Genomic DNA, 19,528 nt, shown 5'->3' on the forward strand with positions numbered 1-19,528 from the left:
TACAACACGTTTCAATAAACAATAAAACATCATCATGGACAAAAGTAACCTCAGGTATACCTCAAGGATCTGTGCTTGGGCCTCTACTTTTTGTAATTTTCATAAATGACCTTCCAAACCTGGTTGATTCCGACGTATACCTCTTTGCAGATGATACTAAAATTTTTAACACAATTAGTCAGAAAGAAGATAAAACTCAATTACAAAGTGACTTTAAATAAACTATCGCAATGGAGTGATACCTGGCTATTAAAGTTTCACTCCGACAAGTGCAAACATATGCACATAGGTAAACCGGGACCGGAACCAGACTCAAAATATACACTGAAATCGACAATACTACAAAAAGTTACTGAAGAAAAAGACATTGGAGTAATTATTGACGCTGAATTAAATTTCGAAAAACATATAAGTGAGAAAGTTAATAAGGCAAATTCCATGTTTGCACTACTGAGAAGAACTTTTCAATATTTAGATACAGATACCTTTGTACCACTATACAAGACACTCGTTAGAACACATTTAGAATTTGCAAGCTCAGTATGGCATCCATATAAAATAAAATATGTTGATATGATTGAAAATGTGCAGCGCCGGGCAACTAAACAACTACCAGGATTAAAGAATTTAACATACTCAGAAAGACTGCAAAAATTGAAACTACCATCTCTAAATTTTAGACGAGTCCGAGGTGACATGATTGAATTATATAAAACACTGAATGGAAAATATGATAAAGAGGCGGCACAATTTGTTAAATTATGGAAGGATATGACAACACGAACAGGGTCACGCGGCAACAGTCTGAAAATATTTCCACAGAGAGCAAGAACAGAATTAAGGAGGAATGCCTTTGCTCTACGAGTGGTAAAAACATGGAATACACTACCCGAAATTATAGTAACATCACCAACCACAAATACATTTAAGAATAGACTAGACAAATACTGGAAGAACCAAACAATGATGTACGAAGACTATAAATCACCAATCACCGGAAGTGGAGAAGATTTAGATATAGAGACTGATGATTGAAGAGGGACTGTAGTTCCTGTATACATCAGTAAACGAACCTAAGTAAACCTAAGTAAGTACATGGTCTTCAAGAACGTCTTAGTAATAACTGCTGGTACTTTTTTTCTGAATATTTACGATTTTATTTCTCGTGCTTCATTTTTCCCAATTTTTATTTCACGTGTTTCCGTGTTCAGTACCACCCTCAATTAACGTAGCGATTGGTTTTAATTCTAAATATACATGATACCGGGTTCTGGAAACTAGGTTATCTCTGTCCATTCCGATTGGTCCTTAAAACCGGAAGTTCCCACGGCAATACTATAGAACATGGCGCAAAAACAAATAGAAATACACAACTGTCGAGGGAAAAGGGGAGGTATGGGCTTATCAAGAATAACCCTTAGTGGAAACGTATCTTGGTTACATTAAAGACCCTTAACATGATTGAATAAAACAGGTGAGCAAAAGGGACAAGTGATATACGGGTCAAACTAAAGCTGGGATCCTGTCAAAGTACCCCTCTGGTCAAACAGTGAGAACGAACCCTGTCCTATGATCTATCAATATTTCCCATAAACAATAATATAATACATACAATACAATACGGCCGCGATACCTGAAATATAAAGTGTTCATATGCATAGTCCGTTCATAAATATAACAGTGCAGCTCAGAGTTCTGGAACACGAAAATGAAAGTGAAAGTAGAAATGAATTCTCTGATCAACACAAGAAAAGAATGAAACATGATACATAAAAACCTACCAATCTTAAATCCTACCCTTAGGCATAACAGTATGTCCAATATCAGTCTGTGCTGTTCTATTTCGATATTTTTTGCATGTGTACTTAAAAAGAAGGTGTGGTATAAATATGATTGCCAATGACACAACTATCCACAAGAGACCAACATGACACAGACATTAACAACTATAGGTCACCGTACGACCTTTAACAATGAACATAGTCAGCTATAAAAGGCCCCGATATGGAAATGTAAAACAAATTAAAACGAGAAAACTAACGACCTTATTTGTATAAAAATATGAACGAAAAAACAAATATTTAACACATAAACAACCACTGAATTACAGGCTCCTGACTTGGAACAGGCACATACATAAATAATGTGGCGGGGTTAAACATGTTAGTGGGATCCCATCCCTTCCTTTAACATGCACTTATAGGTGACATCTAAGGAACTCGCCAGAGGGTTTCATCAGGCTAAATATATGTCATCATTTATCACAGAGTAAGCCTGGATCTGGCCACACTTTACTGAAACTTACTACAACTCAGCCCAATAAAGTCCTATGAAGCAGTAAGTGTGGGTACGTGGCCACACTACACTGCGTTATACAGATAAAAGTTAACTATCTTAAGTAAAACCAGCAAACATGCAGAAGAACGATTTCTGCTGATCATATATATATATACACATGAAAATAAACTGTAAATATCGAGGAAATATTTTAAATTTTAAATTTCAGGACATTGAATTAGCTCATATTTTTATGCCGATACATATGTATAAACAAAACACTTTTAATATTCCTTTAAATGATGATTGATGTCTACCTGTGTGACTTTTATATTTTAATCTTTCAGATATATGTACTTTTGAACTGGTGGTGGAAACTCATTGATTGAGGTGCTCCTTTATTGGAGGAAGTTCTGGAATACAAGTTACAAGTTGATCAAAGATCAGGAAGATGTAAAAAAACAGTTTTAATACTTTTTATGGACAATCGGTGAACATTTTTAGGTAAGATTATGTGATTATCATTGATAAAAACAAACAAATAACATCATTAATGATCGATCGGAGGCTGTTTGTAAGTACAAGGGATAAAAAATCAACCATGTTTGTGGAATGATTTTCTCTGCACACATGCATTTCCGGTAGGCAATGTTTCAATATAAATATTGAATAATAACTAATTTTATTTAAAAAAATAATGATTTTGAGGCACATATATGTACAGATGGGTGCACTCCTAACCTGTACAGCAAGTTAACTTGATAACCAGTCATTTGGACTGGTCAAAGTTAACCTGTGACCGAATGTAGGACTGCTCTGACCAGTCCTAGGACCAAAATCTAGTTAACTTGAAAAGCGGACTTGGACCTAGGACTGTTTTTATGTCTGCCAAAAAGTTAACTTGGAAACAGGTCCGCTATTGATATAAGTTAACTTCGAACCAGTCCTGTCATAAGTTAACATAAGTTAACTTCGGAACCAGTCCTGTCATAAAGTTAACCTAAGTTAACTTGGAAACCGGTCCTGCCACAAAGTTAACTTCTGCTTGAACAAATCCGATCAAAACCAGACCTGTTCCCAAGTTAACTTTTGACTGGTCTGGTCAACACTAAGTTAACTTGTAACCAGGACCGCTCTTCGTTGATTTAAAAAAAAATATATTTTTAATATCTTTGTTTCGTAGTAGAAACATCGAAAATAAAGTAATTTGAAAATTAATACTTCCGTTTTATGAACAGGATTAAACACAAATAATTGAAAATAAGTACGCACAGAACGTAACACAAATTTATCTGTGATCTGACAATCTATCTATTATAAAAACGATCTCGGTTACAATGATAACAGGCACTGAATATATATATATATTCCGATATCAAATTCAATCATATTATGTATATTTTTGAAAATAAGTATATTTGATGTTAGGTGTATACGTCCTTGTTAGTTATACATCCTTGAACTATGCAGCTACAATCAGCAATAGTTTAATTCATTTAAATAATGACTACAAATTTTTGTTCGCCTAAATTAAGGGTGCCAGCATGTCTTCTTTTTACTCAAAATACTGATACGTAACAAAATTTCAGTAGTTTTGATACCTCCAGTTGACTTGTACAACAAAATTATTTGACCGCATCCACCAAAACTGACCATATATGCACTTTAATTTGTAAATCTATATACCTGCATAGTAAATCAGCAATATTTTTTATGTCAGGATTCAATGTATAATACAATCCTGACAATGGACAGCAAAATTGCAATATAATAACAAAAAATTTTGGTTCGCATAAATTTAGGATACCAGCATGTCCTCATTTTATTCAAAATTTTGATACGTAACAAAATTTCAGTAGTTTTGATACCTCCAGCTGACTTGTACAACAAAATTATTTGACCGCATTACCAAAACTGACCATATGTGAACTTTAAATTGTAAATCTATATACCAGCATAGAAAATCAGCCTTATTTTTAATGTCAGGATTCAATGTATAATACAATCATGACAATGGACAGCAATATTGCAATATAATAACAACAAATTTTTGTTAGCCTAAATTAAGGGTGCCAGCTTGTCCTCTTTTTACTTAAAATACTGATACGTAACAAAATTTCAGTAGTTTTGATGCCTCCAGTTGACTTGTACAACAAAATTATTTGACCGCATCCACCAAAACTGACCATATATGCACTTTAATTTGTAAATCTTTATACCAGCATAGTAAATCAGCCATATTTTTTATGTCAGGATTCAATGTATAATACAATCATGACAATGGACAGCAATATTGCAATATAATAACAACAAATTTTTGTTCGCATAAATTTAGGATACCAGCATGTCCTCATTTTATTCAAAATATTGAAACGTAACAAAATTTCAGTAGTTTTGATACCTCCAGTTGACTTGTACAACAAAATTATTTGACCGCATCCACCAAAACTGACCATATGTGCACTTTAATTTGTAAATCTATATACCCGCATCGTTAATCAGCCATATTTTTTATGTCAGGATTCAATGTATAATACAATCATGACAATGGACAGCAAAATTGCAATATAATAACAAAAAATTTTGGTTCGCATAAATTTAGGATACCAGCATGTCCTCTTTTTACTTAAAATACTGATACGTAACAAAATTTCAGTAGTTTTGATACCTCCAGTTGACTTGTACAACAAAATTATTTGACCGCATCCACCAAAACTGACCATATGTGCATTTTAATTTGTAAATCTATATACCCGCATAGTTAATCAGCCCTATTTTTTATGTCAGGATTCAATGTATAATACAATCATGACAATGGACAGCAAAATTGCAATATAATAACAAAAAATTTTGGTTTGCATAAATTTAGGATACCAGCATGTCCTCATTTTATTCAAAATATTGAAACGTAACAAAATTTTAGTAGTTTTGATACCTCCAGTTGACTTGTACAACAAAATTATTTGACCGCATCCACCAAAACTGACCATATGTGCACTTTAATTTGTAAATCTATATACCCGCATAGTTAATCAGCCATATTTTTTATGTCAGGATTCAATGTATAATACAATCATGACAATGGACAGCAAAATTGCAATATAATAACAAAATATTTTGGTTCGCATAAATTTAGGATACCAGCATGTCCTCATTTTATTTAAAATATTGATACGTAACAAAATTTCAGTAGTTTTGATACCTCCAGCTGACTTGTACAACAAAATTATTTGACCACATTACCAAAACTGACCATATGTGAACTTTAAATTGTAAATCTATATACCAGCATAGAAAATCAGCCTTATTTTTAATGTCAGGATTTAATGTATAATACAATCATGACAATGGACAGCAATATTGCAATATAATAACAACAAATTTGTGTTCGCCTAAATTAAGGGTATAAGCATGTCCTCTTTTTACTCAAAATAGTGATACGTAACAAAATTTCAGTAGTTTTGATGCCTCCAGTTGACTTGTACAACAAAATTATTTGACCGCATCCACCAAAACTGACCATATATGCACTTCAATTTGTAAATCTATATACCAGCATAGTAAATCAGCAATATTTTTTATGTCAGGATTCAATGTATAATACAATCCTGACAATGGACAGCAAAATTGCAATATAATAACAAAAAATTTTGGTTCGCATAAATTTAGGATACCAGCATGTCCTCATTTTATTCAAAATTTTGATACGTAACAAAATTTCAGTAGTTTTGATACCTCCAGCTGACTTGTACAACAAAATTATTTGACCGCATTACCAAAACTGACCATATGTGAACTTTAAATTGTAAATCTATATACCAGCATAGTAAATCAGCCTTATTTTTAATGTCAGGATTCAATGTATAATACAATCATGACAATGGACAGCAATATTGCAATATAATAACAACAAATTTTTGTTAGCCTAAATTAAGGGTGCCAGCATGTCCTCTTTTTACTTAAAATACTGATACGTAACAAAATTTCAGTAGTTTTGATGCCTCCAGTTGACTTGTACAACAAAATTATTTGACCGCATCCACCAAAACTGACCATATATGCACTTTAATTTGTAAATCTATATACCAGCATAGTAAATCAGCCATATTTTTTATGTCAGGATTTAATGTATAATACATGTGATCATGACAATGGACAGCAATATTGCAATATAATAACAACAAATTTTTGTTCACATAAATTTAGGATACCAGCATGTCCTCATTTTATTCAAAATATTGAAACGTAACAAAATTTCAGTAGTTTTGATACCTCCAGTTGACTTGTACAACAAAATTATTTGACTGCATCCACCAAAACTGACCATATGTGCACTTTAATTTGTAAATCTTTATACCCGCATCGTTAATCAGCCATATTTTTTATGTCAGGATTCAATGTATAATACAATCATGACAATGGACAGCAAAATTGCAATATAATATAACAAAAAATTTTGGTTCGCATAAATTTAGGATACCAGCATGTCCTCTTTTTACTTAAATACTGATACGTAACAAAATTTCAGTAGTTTTGATACCTCCAGTTGACTTGTACAACAAAATTATTTGACCGCATCCACCAAAACTGACCATATGTGCATTTTAATTTGTAAATCTATATACCCGCATAGTAAATCAGCCCTATATTCAATGTATAATACAATCATGACAATGGACAGCAATATTGCAATATAATAACAACAAATTTTTGTTAGCCTAATTAAATTAAGGGTGCCAGCATGTCCTCTTTTTACTTAAAATACTGATACGTAACAAAATTTCAGTAGTTTTGATGCCTCCAGTTGACTTGTACAACAAAATTATTTGACCGCATCCACCAAAACTGACCATATATGCACTTTAATTTGTAAATCTTTATACCAGCATAGTAAATCAGCCATATTTTTTATGTCAGGATTCAATGTATAATACAATCATGACAATGGACCGCAAGATTGCAATATATAACAACAAATTTTGGTTCGCATAAATTTAGGATACCAGCATGTCCTCATTTTATTCAAAATATTGAAACGTAACAAAATTTCAGTAGTTTTGATACCTCCAGTTGACTTGTACAACAAAATTATTTGACCGCATCCACCAAAACTGACCATATGTGCACTTTAATTTGTAAATCTTTATACCCGCATCGTTAATCAGCCATATTTTTTATGTCAGGATTCAATGTATAATACAATCATGACAATGGACAGCAAAATTGCAATATAATAACAAAAAATTTTGGTTCGCATAAATTTAGGATACCAGCATGTCCTCTTTTTACTTAAAATACTGATACGTAACAAAATTTCAGTAGTTTTGATACCTCCAGTTGACTTGTACAACAAAATTATTTGACCGCATCCACCAAAACTGACCATATGTGCATTTTAATTTGTAAATCTATATACCCGCATAGTTAATCAGCCCTATTTTTTATGTCAGGATTCAATGTATAATACAATCATGACAATGGACAGCCAAATTGCAATATAATAACAAAAAATTTTGGTTTGCATAAATTTAGGATACCAGCATGTCCTCATTTTATTCAAAATATTGATACGTAACAAAATTTCAGTAGTTTTGATACCTCCAGTTGACTTGTACAACAAAATTATTTGACTGCATCCACCAAAACTGACCATATGTGCACTTTAATTTGTAAATCTTTATACCCGCATCGTTAATCAGCCATATTTTTTATGTCAGGATTCAATGTATAATACAATCATGACAATGGACAGCAAAATTGCAATATAATATAACAAAAAATTTTGGTTCGCATAAATTTAGGATACCAGCATGTCCTCTTTTTACTTAAAATACTGATACGTAACAAAATTTCAGTAGTTTTGATACCTCCAGTTGACTTGTACAACAAAATTATTTGACCGCATCCACCAAAACTGACCATATGTGCATTTTAATTTGTAAATCTATATACCCGCATAGTAAATCAGCCCTATTTTTTATGTCAGGATTCAATGTATAATACAATCATGACAATGGACAGCCAAATTGCAATATAATAACAAAAAATTTTGGTTTGCATAAATTTAGGATACCAGCATGTCCTCATTTTATTCAAAATATTGATACGTAACAAAATTTCAGTAGTTTTGATACCTCCAGCTGACTTGTACAACAAAATTATTTGACCACATTACCAAAACTGACCATATGTGAACTTTAAATTGTAAATCTATATACCAGCATAGAAAATCAGCCTTATTTTTAATGTCAGGATTCAATGTATAATACAATCATGACAATGGACAGCAATATTGCAATATAATAACAACAAATTTTTGTTAGCCTAATTAAATTAAGGGTGCCAGCATGTCCTCTTTTTACTTAAAATACTGATACGTAACAAAATTTCAGTAGTTTTGATGCCTCCAGTTGACTTGTACAACAAAATTATTTGACCGCATCCACCAAAACTGACCATATATGCACTTTAATTTGTAAATCTTTATACCAGCATAGTAAATCAGCCATATTTTTTATGTCAGGATTCAATGTATAATACAATCATGACAATGGACAGCAATATTGCAATATAATAACAACAAATTTTGGTTCGCATAAATTTAGGATACCAGCATGTCCTCATTTTATTCAAAATATTGAAACGTAACAAAATTTCAGTAGTTTTGATACCTCCAGTTGACTTGTACAACAAAATTATTTGACCGCATCCACCAAAACTGACCATATGTGCACTTTAATTTGTAAATCTTTATACCCGCATCGTTAATCAGCCATATTTTTTATGTCAGGATTCAATGTATAATACAATCATGACAATGGACAGCAAAATTGCAATATAATAACAAAAAATTTTGGTTCGCATAAATTTAGGATACCAGCATGTCCTCTTTTTACTTAAAATACTGATACGTAACAAAATTTCAGTAGTTTTGATACCTCCAGTTGACTTGTACAACAAAATTATTTGACCGCATCCACCAAAACTGACCATATGTGCATTTTAATTTGTAAATCTATATACCCGCATAGTTAATCAGCCCTATTTTTTATGTCAGGATTCAATGTATAATACAATCATGACAATGGACAGCCAAATTGCAATATAATAACAAAAAATTTTGGTTTGCATAAATTTAGGATACCAGCATGTCCTCATTTTATTCAAAATATTGATACGTAACAAAATTTCAGTAGTTTTGATACCTCCAGCTGACTTGTACAACAAAATTATTTGACCACATTACCAAAACTGACCATATGTGAACTTTAAATTGTAAATCTATATACCAGCATAGAAAATCAGCCTTATTTTTAATGTCAGGATTCAATGTATAATACAATCATGACAATGGACAGCAATATTGCAATATAATAACAACAAATTTTTGTTCACCTAAATTAAGGGTGCCAGCATGTCCTCTTTTTACTTAAAATACTGATACGTAACAAAATTTCAGAAGTTTTAATGCCTCCAGTTGACTTGTACAACAAAATTATTTGACCGCATCCACCAAAACTGACCATATATGCACTTTAATTTGTAAATCTATATACCCGCATAGTAAATCAGCCATATTTTTGATGTCAGGATTCAATGTATAATACAATCATCACAATGGACAGCAATATTGCAATATAATAACAACAAATTTTGGTTCGCATAAATTTAGGATACCAGCATGTCCTCATTTTATTCAAAATATTGATCTTATCAAAATTTCAGTAGTTTTGATACCTCCAGTTGACTTGTACAACAAAATTATTTGACCACATCCACCAAAACTGACCATTTGTGCACTTTAATTTGTAAATCTATATACCCGCATAGTTAATCAGCCATATTTTTTATGCCAGAATCAATGTATAATACAATCATGACAATGGACAGCAATATTGCAATATAATAACAACAAATTTTTGTTCACATAAATTTATAATACCAGCATGTCCTCATTTTATTCAAAATATTGATACGTAACTAAATTTCAGTAGTTTTGATACCTCCAGCTGACTTGTACAACAAAATTATTTGACCGCATTACCAAAACTGACCATATGTGCACTTTAATTTGTAAATCTATATACACCATGGCATACCCGCATAGTATTAATCAGCCATATTTTTTATGTCAGGAATCATTGTATAATATAATCATGACAATGGACAGCAATATTGCAATTTAATAACAACAAATTTTTGTTCGCATAAATTTAGGATACCAGCGTGTCCTCCTTTTATTCAAAATATTGATACGTAACAAAATTTCAGTAGTTTTAATACCTCATGCTGACTTGGAAAACAAAACTATTTGACCAAAACTGATCATATGTGCACTTTTATTTGCAAATCTATATACCCGAATACCATTGTACCGAGCGCCTTAATGTCTTCTCCTGGCGCTCCTGTTCACATTTTAGTAGGACCGTAAATGTAGACGTAATCAATAATATTGGAAAACCATTAATGCAAAAAATATTCTGAATAAATTGAGAATGTCAGAATTTCATCTCTTTATTTATAATAACAGTCACATCATATATAGGAGTTCATGATGGTGTACGTGTAAAACAAAACTATTATGCCACATCATCAAAGTACCAACGAATCCGTACCAACACTGACATGTCTGAATTCATTTGTACTATTTACAATGATTTAATAAAAAAAAAGTATACGAGGTTCTCTTCTTGGAATCTATTATGTCGGTTGATTGATTTTGTTTATAGTTAAACGTCAAGTGGCAACTGTTTCATTTAAGTGCGCATTGAGTATAATTTTAGGACGTCTCATATAAATAGATCGGCAATGACAAATCTCTCGATTTATCACTGAACTAGTATATATTTGTTTATGGGCCAGCTGAAGGACGCCTCCGGGTGCGGGAATTTCTCGCTACATTGAAGACCTGTTGGTGACCTTCTGCTGTTGTTTTTTATTTGGTCGGGTTGTTGTCTCTTTGACACATTCCCCATTTCCATTCTCAATTTATTTCTAAAAAATTGAGTCGGACAGCAAATTTTTTTTACCAAGATTATTTAAATTCTTGAATTGACAGGAGATTGTACTACATTTACTATCTTAATCAATCTGAAATGCAAATTCTAGGTTTTATGACAACGATTATTTTTATTTTTGAATTGAGGCAATACACAAACTACATGAGATGTATAATTTGATTTAAATCAAAGGGTTGTTAAAAAAAGTTATCAATTAAATTTTTAAGTGTACTATATGGGTTAGTTGGCACATCAAATTCTTGTTTTTTGATTTGACAAGAATATTAATAAAATAAAAGAAGTGTCACTTTCATTGAGGTCAATGTAAATCATACACACCTGACTCTTGTAAAACTTTCAATTTTGTAAAAGTATTCCTCTGCATTTTCCAAAAAAAACCAGAATTGTAATGTCTTTGTATAATTTTCTAATAAAATAGAAAATATTAGCATGTATTTTTTATGCCACATCAATATATTAATTTCTGAACTTAAATTTCTTCTCATTTATGTCTAACAAACCAATCTGAAGTTAGAAAGTAATCAATTATTAGACCAGTTAAAAAATGTATAGATCTATTCTTTAATTCTTTTGTTTCATACAATAATTAACTTTTTTTAAATATTCAAATGTGTTATTTTAACCCAATTAGTATGAGTGTGAATTTATTTACTCAAAGGTCCTTTTATCTCTTAATTAGCCATAAACAATCACAAAAAGAATGAAAAATCAAGGTAGATAATTATTTGGATTAAAAATAAAACATATGAAATTAAAGGGAATATAATTAAATTCTTTTAAGTGATTATTTGTTTTGATAAGTAATTTGTGCATCTTTGTGATTGTAAATGGCTAATCAAGAGATAAAAGGGCTATTTGAGTTGAAGAACTCATACTCATACTCATACTCATTAGGTTAAATAAACACATAAGCATATATATAAAATGTTCATTTTAATATGAAAAATAAAAAAGAATTAAAGAATAGCTATGGATAAGGTAAACTTTTCATTATTGTAACTATACTATATTATATATTTAAAATATTATGTAAAATTGAGAATGGAAATGGGGAATGTGTCAAAGAGAACAACCCGACAAATAAAAAAACAACAGCAGAAGGTCACCAACAGGTGTGTTTATATAAAAAAATAATAATATTAAAATAGGTATCAATAGGTACCAGGATTATAATTTAATGATTTTTTAATTTATAATTTATTATAATTTATAATTATAATTAAAACACCTGCAATATAAACATATTGTAAGTTTTGTATTTACCAATTGTGTCGTGTTTTGTGATTAAGATTTAGAAAACCAGTTTTCCACTCATTTACAATATTATTCTACTCTTAAGCTATTAAAATAGTAAGTAAACCTAAGCTTACTGAATCCCATGTCAATTAGTTATTTGTTGTATTGCTGTAAAATTTAAGAATTAAAGTTATCTTGGTATAAAAAAGGTAGGATTTGCAATTCGGACAAAATAGAGATATTACACTTTAATTTTTTTAATAACTTTTTCAAATCAACTTGGATTTTCATCAAACTATGTAGGTATCTTAGATATTTATTAAGCTTAATGAATCCAATGTCATTTAGTTTTTTGTTGTATTGCTGAAAATGAAAAATTTAAAAATTAAATTAATCTAGGTCAAAAAAGCTAGAATTTGCAGTTTGAACAAAATAGAGATAGTACACTTTAATTTTTTTAATAACTTTTTCAAATCAACTTGGATTTTCATCAAACTATGTAAGTATCTTAGATATATATTAAGCTTACTGAATCCCATGTCATTTAGTTGTTTTTTTTTATTGCTGAAAAATTTAAAAATTAAATTAATCTAGGTAAAAAAAGCTAGAATTTGCAGTTCGAACAAAATAGAGATAGTACACTTTAATTTTTTTAATAACTTTTTCAAATCAACTTGAATGTTCATCAAACTATGCAGCTACCTTACATTTATATTAAGCTTACTGAATCCCATGTCAATTAGTTTTTTTGTTGTATTGCTGTAAAATTTAAGAATTAAAGTTATCTTGGTATAAAAAAGCTAGGATTTGCAATTCGGACAAAATAGAGATAGTACACTTTAATTTTTTTAATAACTTTTTCAAATCAACTTGGATTTTCATCAAACTATGTAGGTATCTTAGATATATATTAAGCTTAATGAATCCAATGTCATTTAGTTTTTTGTTGTATTGCTGTAAAATTTAAAAATTAAATTACTCTGGGTCAAAAAAGCTAGAATTTGCAGTTCGAACAAAATGGACATAGTACACTTTAATTTTTTTAATAACTTTTTCAAATCAACTTGGATTTTCATCAAACTATGTAGGTATCTTAGATATATATTAAGCTTACTGAATCCCATGTCATTGAGTTTTTTGTTGTTTTGCTGTAAAATTTAAAAATTAAATTAATCTAGGTAAGAAAAGCTAGAATTTGCAGTTCGAACAAAAAAGAGATAGTACACTTTAATTTTTTTAATAACTTTTTCAAATCAACTTGGATGTTCTTCAAAGTATGCAGCTATCTTACATATATATTAAGCTTACTGAATCCCATGTCAATTAGTTATTTGTTGTATTGCTGTAAAATTTAAGAAATGAAGTTATCTTGGTATAAAAAAGCTAGGATTTGCAATTCGGACAAAATAGAGATAGTACACTTTCATTTTTTTAATTACTTTTTCAAATCAACTTGAATTTTCATCAAACTATGTAGGTATCTTAGATATATATTAAGTTTACTGAATCCCATGTCATTTAGTTTTTTGTTGTATTGCTGAAAAATTTAAAAATTAAATTACTGTAGGTCAAAAAAGCTAGAATTTGCAGTTCGAACAAAATAGAGATAGTACACTTTAATTTTTTTAATAACTTTTTCAAATCAACTTGAATGTTCTTCAAACAATGCGGCTATCTTACAGATATATTAAGCTTACTGAATCCCATTTCAATTCGTTATTTGGTGTATTGCTGAAAAATTTAAGAATTTAAAGTTATCTTGGTATAAAAAAGCTAGGATTTGCAATTCGGACAAAATAGAGATAGTACACTTTAATTTGTTTAATAACTTTTTCAAATCAACTTGGATTTTCATCAAACTATGTAGGTATCTTAGATATATATTAAGCTTAATGAATCCAATGTCATTTAGTTTTTTGTTGTATTGCTGAAAATGAAAAATTTAAAAATTAAATTAATCTAGGTCAAAAAAGCTAGAATTTGCAATTCGGACAAAATAGAGATATTACACTTTAATTTTTTTAATAACTTTTTCAAATCAACTTGGATTTTCATCAAACTATGTAGGTATCTTAGATATATATTAAGCTTACTGAATCCCATGTCATTTAGTTTTTTGTTGTATTGCTGAAAAATTTTAAAATTAAATTAATCTAGGTCAAAAAAGCTAGAATTTGCATTTCGAACAAAATGGACATAGTACACTTTAATTTTTTTAATGACTTTTTCAAATCAACTTGGATTTTCATCAAACTATGTAGGTATCTTAGATATATATTAAGCTTACTGAATCCCATGTCATTGAGTTTTTTGTTGTATTGCTGTAAAATTTAAAAAATAAATTAATCTAGGTCAAAAAAGCTAGAATTTGCAGTTCGAACTAAATAGAGATAGTACACTTTAATTTTTTTAATAACTTTTTCAAATCAACTTGGATTTTCATCAAACTATGTAGGTATCTTAGATATATATAAAGCTTACCGAATCCCATGTCATTTAGTTTTTTGTTGTATTGCTGAAAAATTTTAAAATTAAATTAATCTAGGTCAAAAAAGCTAGAATTTGCATTTCGAACAAAATGGACATAGTACACTTTAATTTTTTTAATAACTTTTTCAAATCAACTTGGATTTTCATCAAACTATGTAGGTATCTTAAATATATATTAAGCTTACTGAATCCCATGTCATTGAGTTTTTTGTTGTATTGCTGTAAAATTTAAAAAATAAATTAATCTAGGTCAAAAAAGCTAGAATTTGCAGTTCGAACTAAATAGAGATAGTACACTTTAATTTTTTTAATAACTTTTTCAAATCAACTTGGATTTTCATCAAACTATGTAGGTATCTTAGATATATATAAAGCTTACCGAATCCCATGTCATTTAGTTTTTTGTTGTATTGCTGAAAATGAAAAATTTAAAAATTAAATTAATCTAGGTCAAAAAAGCTAGAATTTGCAATTCGGACAAAATAGAGATATTACACTTTAATTTTTTTAATAACTTTTTCAAATCAACTTGGATTTTCATCAAACTATGTAGGTATCTTAGATATATATTAAGCTTACTGAATCCCATGTCATTGAGTTTTTTGTTGTTTTGCTGTAAAATTTAAAAATTAAATTAATCTAGGTAAGAAAAGCTAGAATTTGCAGTTCGAACAAAAAAGAGATAGTACACTTTAATTTTTTTAATAACTTTTTCAAATCAACTTGGATGTTCTTCAAAGTATGCAGCTATCTTACATATATATTAAGCTTACTGAATCCCATGTCAATTAGTTATTTGTTGTATTGCTGTAAAATTTAAGAAATGAAGTTATCTTGGTATAAAAAAGCTAGGATTTGCAATTCGGACAAAATAGAGATAGTACACTTTCATTTTTTTAATTACTTTTTCAAATCAACTTGAATTTTCATCAAACTATGTAGGTATCTTAGATATATATGAAGTTTACTGAATCCCATGTCATTTAGTTTTTTGTTGTATTGCTGAAAAATTTAAAAATTAAATTACTGTAGGTCAAAAAAGCTAGAATTTGCAGTTCGAACAAAATAGAGATAGTACACTTTAATTTTTTTAATAACTTTTTCAAATCAACTTGAATGTTCTTCAAACAATGCGGCTATCTTACAGATATATTAAGCTTACTGAATCCCATTTCAATTCGTTATTTGGTGTATTGCTGAAAAATTTAAGAATTTAAAGTTATCTTGGTATAAAAAAGCTAGGATTTGCAATTCGGACAAAATAGAGATAGTACACTTTAATTTGTTTAATAACTTTTTCAAATCAACTTGGATTTTCATCAAACTATGTAGGTATCTTAGATATATATTAAGCTTAATGAATCCAATGTCATTTAGTTTTTTGTTGTATTGCTGAAAATGAAAAATTTAAAAATTAAATTAATCTAGGTCAAAAAAGCTAGAATTTGCAATTCGGACAAAATAGAGATATTACACTTTAATTTTTTTAATAACTTTTTCAAATCAACTTGGATTTTCATCAAACTATGTAGGTATCTTAGATATATATTAAGCTTACTGAATCCCATGTCATTTAGTTTTTTGTTGTATTGCTGAAAAATTTTAAAATTAAATTAATCTAGGTCAAAAAAGCTAGAATTTGCATTTCGAACAAAATGGACATAGTACACTTTAATTTTTTTAATGACTTTTTCAAATCAACTTGGATTTTCATCAAACTATGTAGGTATCTTAGATATATATTAAGCTTACTGAATCCCATGTCATTGAGTTTTTTGTTGTATTGCTGTAAAATTTAAAAAATAAATTAATCTAGGTCAAAAAAGCTAGAATTTGCAGTTCGAACTAAATAGAGATAGTACACTTTAATTTTTTTAATAACTTTTTCAAATCAACTTGGATTTTCATCAAACTATGTAGGTATCTTAGATATATATAAAGCTTACCGAATCCCATGTCATTTAGTTTTTTGTTGTATTGCTGAAAAATTTTAAAATTAAATTAATCTAGGTCAAAAAAGCTAGAATTTGCATTTCGAACAAAATGGACATAGTACACTTTAATTTTTTTAATAACTTTTTCAAATCAACTTGGATTTTCATCAAACTATGTAGGTATCTTAAATATATATTAAGCTTACTGAATCCCATGTCATTGAGTTTTTTGTTGTATTGCTGTAAAATTTAAAAAATAAATTAATCTAGGTCAAAAAAGCTAGAATTTGCAGTTCGAACTAAATAGAGATAGTACACTTTAATTTTTTTAATAACTTTTTCAAATCAACTTGGATTTTCATCAAACTATGTAGGTATCTTAGATATATATAAAGCTTACCGAATCCCATGTCATTTAGTTTTTTGTTGTATTGCTGAAAAATTTTAAAATTAAATTAATCTAGGTCAAAAAAGCTAGAATTTGCATTTCGAACAAAATGGACATAGTACACTTTAATTTTTTTAATAACTTTTTCAAATCAACTTGGATCATCATCAAACTATGCAGCTATCTTACATATATATTAAGCTTACTGAATCCCATGTCAATTAGTTATTTGTTGTATTGCTGTAAAATTAAAGAATTAAGTTATCTTGGTATAAAAAAGCTAGGATTTGCAATTCGGACAAAATAGAGATAGTACACTTTAAATTTTTTAATAACTTTTTCAAATCAACTTGGATTTTCATCAAACTATGTAGGTATCTTAGATATATATTAAGCTTAATGAATCCAATGTCATTTAGTTTTTTGTTGTATTGCTGAAAATGAAAAATTTAAAAATTTAAAGTTATCTTGGTATAAAAAAGCTAGGATTTGCAATTCGGACAAAATAAAGATAGTACACTTTAAATTTTTTAATTACTTTTTCAAATCAACTTGAATTTTCATCAAACTATGTAGGTATCTTAGATATATATTAAGCTTACTGAATCCCATGTCATTGAGTTTTTTGTTGTATTGCTGAAAAATTTAAAAATTAAATTACTCTAGGTCAAAAAAGCTAGAATTTGCAGTTCGAACAAAATAGAGATAGTACACTTTAAATTTTTTAATAACTTTTTCAAATCAACTTGGATTTTCATCAAACTATGTAGGTATCTTAGATATATATTAAGCTTAATGAATCCAATGTCATTTAGTTTTTTGTTGTATTGCTGAAAATGAAAAATTTAAAAATTTAAAGTTATCTTGGTATAAAAAAGCTAGGATTTGCAATTCGGACAAAATAGAGATAGTACACTTTAATTTTTTTAATAACTTTTTCAAATCAACTTTGATTTTCATCAAACTATGTAGGTATCTTAGATATATATTAAGCTTAATGAATCCAATGTCATTTAGTTTTTTGTTGTATTGCTGTATCTTTTGTAAATTTTTTCATCCTTAGTGCCAAAAACAACGGAATGATAATGCTGTTGTATAATATTCTAACAGAATTTAACATTACAATTTTAGACAACATGTTTTGAATATAAATTAAAGAAAATAAATAGTTCACTTTTAATTGAGATCGATATAGATATTACTCACCTGACTCTTTTAAAGCTATTAATTTAGTAAAATTATTCATCCGTATTGGCAAAAAGAACAGAATTTAAATGTCGTTGTATAATTTTTTAATAAAATAGAAAATATTAGCATCTTCATTGTATGCGACATCATTTGTTTGAATTTCTTTTCATTAATGTCTAACCATATATATCAAAAAGAAGATGTGGTATGATTGCCAATGAGACAACTGTCCACAAGAGACCAAAATGACACTAACATTAACAACTACAGGTCACTGTACAGCCTTCAACAATGAGCAAAGCCCATACTGCATAGTCAGATATAATAGGCCCAAATAAGACCATGTAACAAACCAATCTGAAGTTTAAAAAGTAATCAATTATCAGACCAGTTCAAAAATATATATAGAAACAAAAGAACTTTTGTCACTATTTAATACTTTTAGCAGAAATATAAGTAGCTTTAGACTACTGGAATTTTCATTTTTTGTAAAACATTTCATCTTTAGTACCAAAAATAACAGAATTATAAAGCCGTTGTATAATATTCTAACAGAATTAAACATTACAATTTTAGACTACATGTTTTGAAATAACTAAATATGAAACCAGTTCAAGAATATTAATAAAATAAAAGAAATAGTGTCACTTTTTATTGAGATCAATATAGATATTACTCACCTAACTCTTTTAAAGCTATCAATTAAGTAAAATTATTCCTCCGTATTGGCAAAAAGAACAGAATTTAATGTTGTTTAGTTTTCTAATAAAATTGAAAAAAATAGCATCTTTGTTTTATGCAATGTCAATTTTTTTTTCATTTCTTAACTTAGATTTCTTCTCATTAATGTCTAACAAACCAATCTGAAGTTTATAAAGTAATCAGTTATCAGAAACGTCAGGAATATATAGAAACAAAAGACATTTTACCACTATTTCATGCTTTTAGCATAAAAATAAGTAACTTACAGATGACTAGAACTTTCATTTTTTTTT

The 19,528-nt window shown here is 28.9% G+C and overlaps 1 protein-coding gene across 1 annotated transcript in view; it reads left to right on the forward strand.

Moving 5' to 3' along the window:
- Window positions 1-1,293: 1,293 nt before the first annotated feature.
- The window catches only part of LOC143076945 (uncharacterized), a 177,383-nt gene continuing 159,148 nt past the window's right edge, over window positions 1,294-19,528 (forward strand). Inside the window, exons 1-2 of the mRNA XM_076252842.1 lie at window positions 1,294-1,474; window positions 2,625-2,781. The gene's annotated coding sequence lies outside the window, so the exon portion shown is untranslated. The remainder of the gene's footprint in view (window positions 1,475-2,624; window positions 2,782-19,528) is intronic.

The sequence above is a fragment of the Mytilus galloprovincialis genome, chromosome 5 (genome assembly GCF_965363235.1).
Source record: "Mytilus galloprovincialis chromosome 5, xbMytGall1.hap1.1, whole genome shotgun sequence".
Taxonomy (NCBI): domain Eukaryota; kingdom Metazoa; phylum Mollusca; class Bivalvia; order Mytilida; family Mytilidae; genus Mytilus; species Mytilus galloprovincialis.